Here is a 5,708-nt window from a genome sequence, read left to right as displayed (position 1 = left end):
CCTGCTATATTGACTATGCAAAAATCTGCAAGGTGTCTCGCTCTTCTCGAGGGATTTAAGCAGAGAATGTCACGCGATACAGAGAGAGGCTGTGGGAACTTAAATGGGGGCCTTTGTTACTTAAACAGTTAAAAAACATAATGCTATCAATCACATTTTAAAGAACTGTGAAGGCCTGAAGTCAGTTCACCCATTGGTCACCCAGTGAGCCCACAGCAGCCAAAGGGTGAGCCACTTCCTTCTGTGGTGAAATTATTAATTTTCTGTTTCGAAGGACTGTGAACTTTTGTCCTTAGAGCTGCAACTACATGTCATGTTCCCAGAGCAATTTCAGTCCATTATATTCAGTGACAGTTTCACAGATATATTTTGACAGGTATGATTCTCACAGGGTCTCAGAGTCGGTCTCAAATCAGCCGTCAATTATCGTTTCTCTATTGTCTCTGACAAGTGGATGCTGAGGATACGGGCATGCAGTAGTTTGGGAGATCGTGTACCTTTCTTTGTGAGTGGCTTGTATCTTCACACTGTCACTTTGATGAATGGCCAGGTCATGTGATAAGTTGATCATGCATTGGAAGTGGAAATAACCTCCACAAAGACTACGGTCTTTATAATAAATATATATATATATATATATATATATATATATATATATATATATATATATATATATATATATATATATATATATATATATATATATATATATATATATATGTGAATTTGTTTACCTGTATCAAATGGGATATTATGGTTTGGTGCTGGGATAAAGCTACTAAAGTGAGTTTCATGACATATTCTTACTGGACGAGGCATGCTGGGTGAAGAACTCATGAGAAGTTCCTATTTTCGAGTTCAGAAATTGCAATTACTACATGAAGTTAATTCAAGAGATTTTCTATAAAATAAGATTAAATCGCTGGACAACTCTTTTTTTTTTTTCACTTGCATAACTGCGTTCAAGGGATACGTGCCTTATGTACACTTTAAATTTGTATTCATTTGACACTAGACAGGTTTATGGTGTTCCAATTAAATTGCATTCAAAGTATACAATTTATTAGATTTGATCCCATGACCCTGGCGCTGCTACCGCCAAATTATTAACTGACCTTAAAATGCACAGTGTTATTTTTATATCATTGAGATTTCATTTGAAATTCTGTTAATGTTTGAGTAATTTTGTTGTATGCTTTTGTACTTTCATTGTAAGTACTTTCATTCTTTTTAATTTGTCTTTATAGTTTGATTCATGTTTCGGTATTAGCCATGCAAAATACTACCATATTGTAATCCAGAAGTACACTTTAAATACACAGACAGATGGACAGACAGATAGACAGCAGCTCTATTACACATGTTTTTATTTTTTTTTATTTTTTATAAGCACTCTTACAGTAAAAAGTAAAGTAGCTAAACAAATGTTCAACTAAGGAAGGAATGCAGAAATCTGCCAATTTTCCAACATCTCCAACTGATTCCATGCCATCTGGTCTGAAATCTCATTTCTTTTATTTTCCAGTATATGTGGCAATGGGGCTCTAGCTTATCAAGATTTGGGAAAAAGTAACAACAAAGAGTGGTCAGTCTTTGCCTAGTAGCTCTTTACAGCCAAGGTCTTGATCCTCTGGCCTGTTAAAAGACCCCCTTGGGTTTGAGGCTGTAACCGGATATTTAAAATAACAGTGTGAGGGTCCTGCTGGAGCCCTGTGCTGTGTGAGGAGGGAGCAGGAGAGGTCAAGACACTGGCCAACATACATCAACCAGTGCCAATGCAGAGCCAGCGACTATATCAGAGAAAGACAAAGAGAAGAGATCCAGATCAAAAGATAATAATAAAAAAGAGCAATAAAGCAAGCTCTTTAAAAATAGAACTAGATTCCTGGTTTGGAAAGATCTTCAAAAGTGACACAGTGTCTGCTGTGAAAATCAGGCCTGCGTTTCTCAAAAGCACTGTAAGCTAAGTTGATTGTAGAGACCATTGGTGGCGATGGGTCTACGATCTACTTATGCTTAAGATGATTTTGGGAATTGCAGCTCAAGTCTAGAGGAGAGACGACCTGAGCAGGCATTAGCAGTAAATATGAAGCCCTTCACCACTGAAAACTACTCCTCATCATCCGTACACCGTCGTGACACCCGGGGCTCTAACTCATGTGTGCAGTTAAGGTCCCAGAGCGAGAGACAGGGGTGATGGGGAGTTTCTATCCACCGTAAGGTGAAAGCCATATGTGCTGATCTGAGTGATCTGAGGTCATCACACAGGGCAGGATGTTGCAGTTATTCTGAAGTCTGGTATATCAGGAAGCATTTGGGAAGACACAACTGCAACACTGCATGATGCAACAATACACCACCTGATCAGGATTTTCACTTTTCATACTTATGTTCCAGTTCCTAATGATGTATACACGATTAAAGTAATTTTCTTTTAACTCAGTTGTCTTGTGAAATGAAAACTGTGAATTTGTAAATAATAATAATTAATTGAGACGTTTTGAACTTTACATATCACTTCTGGTCAAAATATGAGCCCACAATTAATAATATTGCTTTCTGCAGTGAAAAGTAGCCTGGTCTGAATCAGGAGTGAAATCTGCACAGATCAAGAACTGTTTACAAGCCAAAACAGTTCTAAACAAATATGTTTTTAGATTTTGATGTGAGAGACAACAGGAGACAGACTTTTTCACTGGTTATGAATTATTAACTCATACATTTTATGAACGTATACAGGAGCAATGACTTAAAGTTAAAAACCATCTTCATGATGAATTTGTTTCTTAAAAACACACAGCTTTTTTCTTCTCCAGATGTTAACTGATAGAATGGAGTGGTGTGGATTACTTGTGGATCATTGTGATGTTTGTATCAGCTGTTTGGACATTCTGACGGCACCCATTCACTGCAGAGGACCCTTTGGAGAGCAAGTGACGCAATGCTACATTTCTTCAAATCTTTTTCCATGAAGAAACAAACTCATCTACATCTTAAAAGCAGTGTGTATGTGAAGTTTTAGCTCAAAATACCACACAGATAATTTTTTATAGCTTGTTGAAATCGCCACTTTCATGGTATGATTCAAAACACTAAATTTTTGTGTTTGTCCCTTTAAATGCAAATGAGCTGGCGCTCCCGCCTCACTTTTCACAAGATGGTTGAGCTTCAAGAACTCATGCGCTGGCATCATGTGCATAGGCGCCGACGGTAAGTTACCAGGGCTGTCTCTCTGCCACATTCAAAGGCCAGAGTAAAAACATTTTAATATTCAGTTTTTTTGCCCCTTTTTGTACTTTATAGATGCCACCCAAGAAGAAGAAAGGGGACATAAGAAGCCTTTTCATAAAGCAGAGTCAGAGTGTAAGTAGGCAAAATAACTACGTTAGCTAGCCACACAAATAAACTAGCAGTAGTGACTGACCAGGCTTTCAAATGCAGATTCCACTGTGGAAAATAGTATGAACTGGTGATAGTATGTGTTACCCAGGTATGGGGTGTTGGTATGGGGGTGTCCCCACCAAAGCGGAGACCAAACCTACGCCCATGGCTGGCACACCGACAATAACAAAACAGGACAATCTCATGCAATGTGCAGTTAACGTGTATTTATGCATTACACAGACGTGCAACATGGCGCGACAAAAATTATGTCATAGCTGGTCACATGGTGCCTGGATGTTCATGCACAAAGCATTGGTATTGATCCCTGTTTCAGAAGCAACCTTTGCACATCTCCAGTGCTGAACTGACCCTTGTTTGTGAGTTTATGTGAGAAATGATTAGCACAAACATATAGGACCCCCCCCCACCACCACCCAAGACATTTCCTTCTAAAATTTAATTTAACCACCATGTCCTCAGCAGTCTATGAAGACGTCTATGTTCCTTGGTGCATCCCAAAACACAACACTTTGTAACACAACACTGACATTATATCTCCTGGAGCTACAGCAAGAAAACAGTAATGGCAGACTGCTGCTTCTCACTCTGAGTGAAGTCTATGCTAATAGGACAGAGATTATTTCCCTAGGATGATGTCATAATATGGATAAATCTGGAACCACACGTTTGGAGAGACTGTTTATGATTGATTGGGATTATAAAAAAAAAAAAAAAAAAAAAAATGAGTGGGTGGATTTTTACCATTAAAGGCTGGTTGTTTTCACACACTGCGACCACACAACTGTCTTCAACACCTTATGAAAGTGATTTTTGCACAGTAGGTCACTTTTAAGATGATGCACCAAGTTCATAGGACAGTGAGTTAAATAAGTCTAAACGTTTGACTGTGCACTTCGGCAAAGGTTGTCTTTAACCTTTAATCTTACATGTTATGTAATATTCTCTCTAATATGATTTGAACTCTTTAACAGCTCGAAAACTAGATTGATCTAAGGCAATAGTGGTTAGTGCAAAACACCCTATATGTGCTTATGGAGTGGAAAGTAAAAGATCAGAACTGGTGGCAGTTTGCTGACTGCTCACGATTCAAAAACAGACAACGTGTTGAAACGAGCGACGAGAGGAGAGACTGTGTGTGTGAACGTACGCATGTGTTATCAATGTCTGTGATATATCAAATGTGCAGGAGTGAGAGGCAGCAAAGACAAGGGTGAAGGAAAATCACATGTTTGTGTGGAAGAAGGTAAAGAAGAACAAAGCAGCTCACACCTTTGCAGAAAGTGATACACAAATCCACAGATCCCCAGGGTGTGCAGCGAGGGGAACCACATGGTCCTCCTGTGCTCCCGCTGCACATTAGCATATTTATAGACCATTTGAAAACCCAAAGGCACCAAAAGCACCACATCAGTGGCCTAAAACATGAATTCACACATGCACATATTCACACCACACACACACATAAGCAGAGATATGCAAACATACACACATACACAAAAGAAAGAAAAGGCACCTGTTGTGCAAACCACAATGTTTACTGAGGGCCAAATTAGAGCGTCGCCGTGACAACAACAGCAGAGTGAATCACCACCCACAGATCTGGCCTAGAAAAAAAATAAAAAAAATAAAATAAAATAAAAAAGAATACCTGCATGGGAAATAAAATAAATAATAAATAAATAAATAAATTTTGGGCATAAAAGGTGAACAAACCAAAATCCCAGATAAGCAGATAAACTCCACAATGCACTGTTACAATGCAAACTAAAACGTTTTGATCTGAGGCAAGCACAGTCGAGTTTCATAGTCATAAAAAAGTATGCTAAATTAAGTTTAACAATGCATGCTAAAAAGCTGAACCAGTTTACTTACTGTATATTTGCTTTATTTAATTTAGCAACAAAGATCACAGAGACGCCTTTCCCTGCAGTCTGCATCTGTTCTGAACTGCATTCATGTGTGTGAAGAGCTCCTCTAGTGGTGCTTTCTGAAATTACACCTTTCATTGTTGTTTATGTTATGCAATATTCTCAGTTACAAATGTCATTTTAATAGCACTTTATTTTAAAAATCAATTCTCTCTATTATATAGCATGGATATTAAAAGCATATTGGCTGTTTATTAGTATGCATAAAGCACATGCCTTATTCTGCTCCATATTTTAGACCCCCTAATCACACCTCATATTTTAACATAACAACTACCTTACTGACTATTAATAAACAGCAGATTGGGAGTTTATTGTGTCAAAAGTCAGTTAATAGTTAGTAGTGAGAATTTGTCCTTAAAATAGAGTGTGACA

General features: G+C 38.1%; 1 long non-coding RNA gene across 1 annotated transcript; it reads right to left on the bottom strand.

Moving 5' to 3' along the window:
- Positions 1 to 1,477: 1,477 nt before the first annotated feature.
- LOC113061305 (uncharacterized) lies at positions 1,478 to 5,357 on the bottom strand. The gene is made up of 3 exons (XR_003278349.1): positions 5,278 to 5,357; positions 4,919 to 5,009; positions 1,478 to 1,790 (listed from the first exon to the last, which is right to left on the bottom strand). It is a non-coding gene; the product is annotated as an uncharacterized LOC113061305 (long non-coding RNA).
- Positions 5,358 to 5,708: the final 351 nt, after the last annotated feature.

This window comes from Carassius auratus, chromosome 43, assembly GCF_003368295.1.
Source record: "Carassius auratus strain Wakin chromosome 43, ASM336829v1, whole genome shotgun sequence".
Lineage (NCBI taxonomy): Eukaryota > Metazoa > Chordata > Actinopteri > Cypriniformes > Cyprinidae > Carassius > Carassius auratus.
The sequence above is the reverse complement of the archived record's forward strand: the minus strand, read 5'-3'. Positions and strand labels throughout refer to the sequence as shown.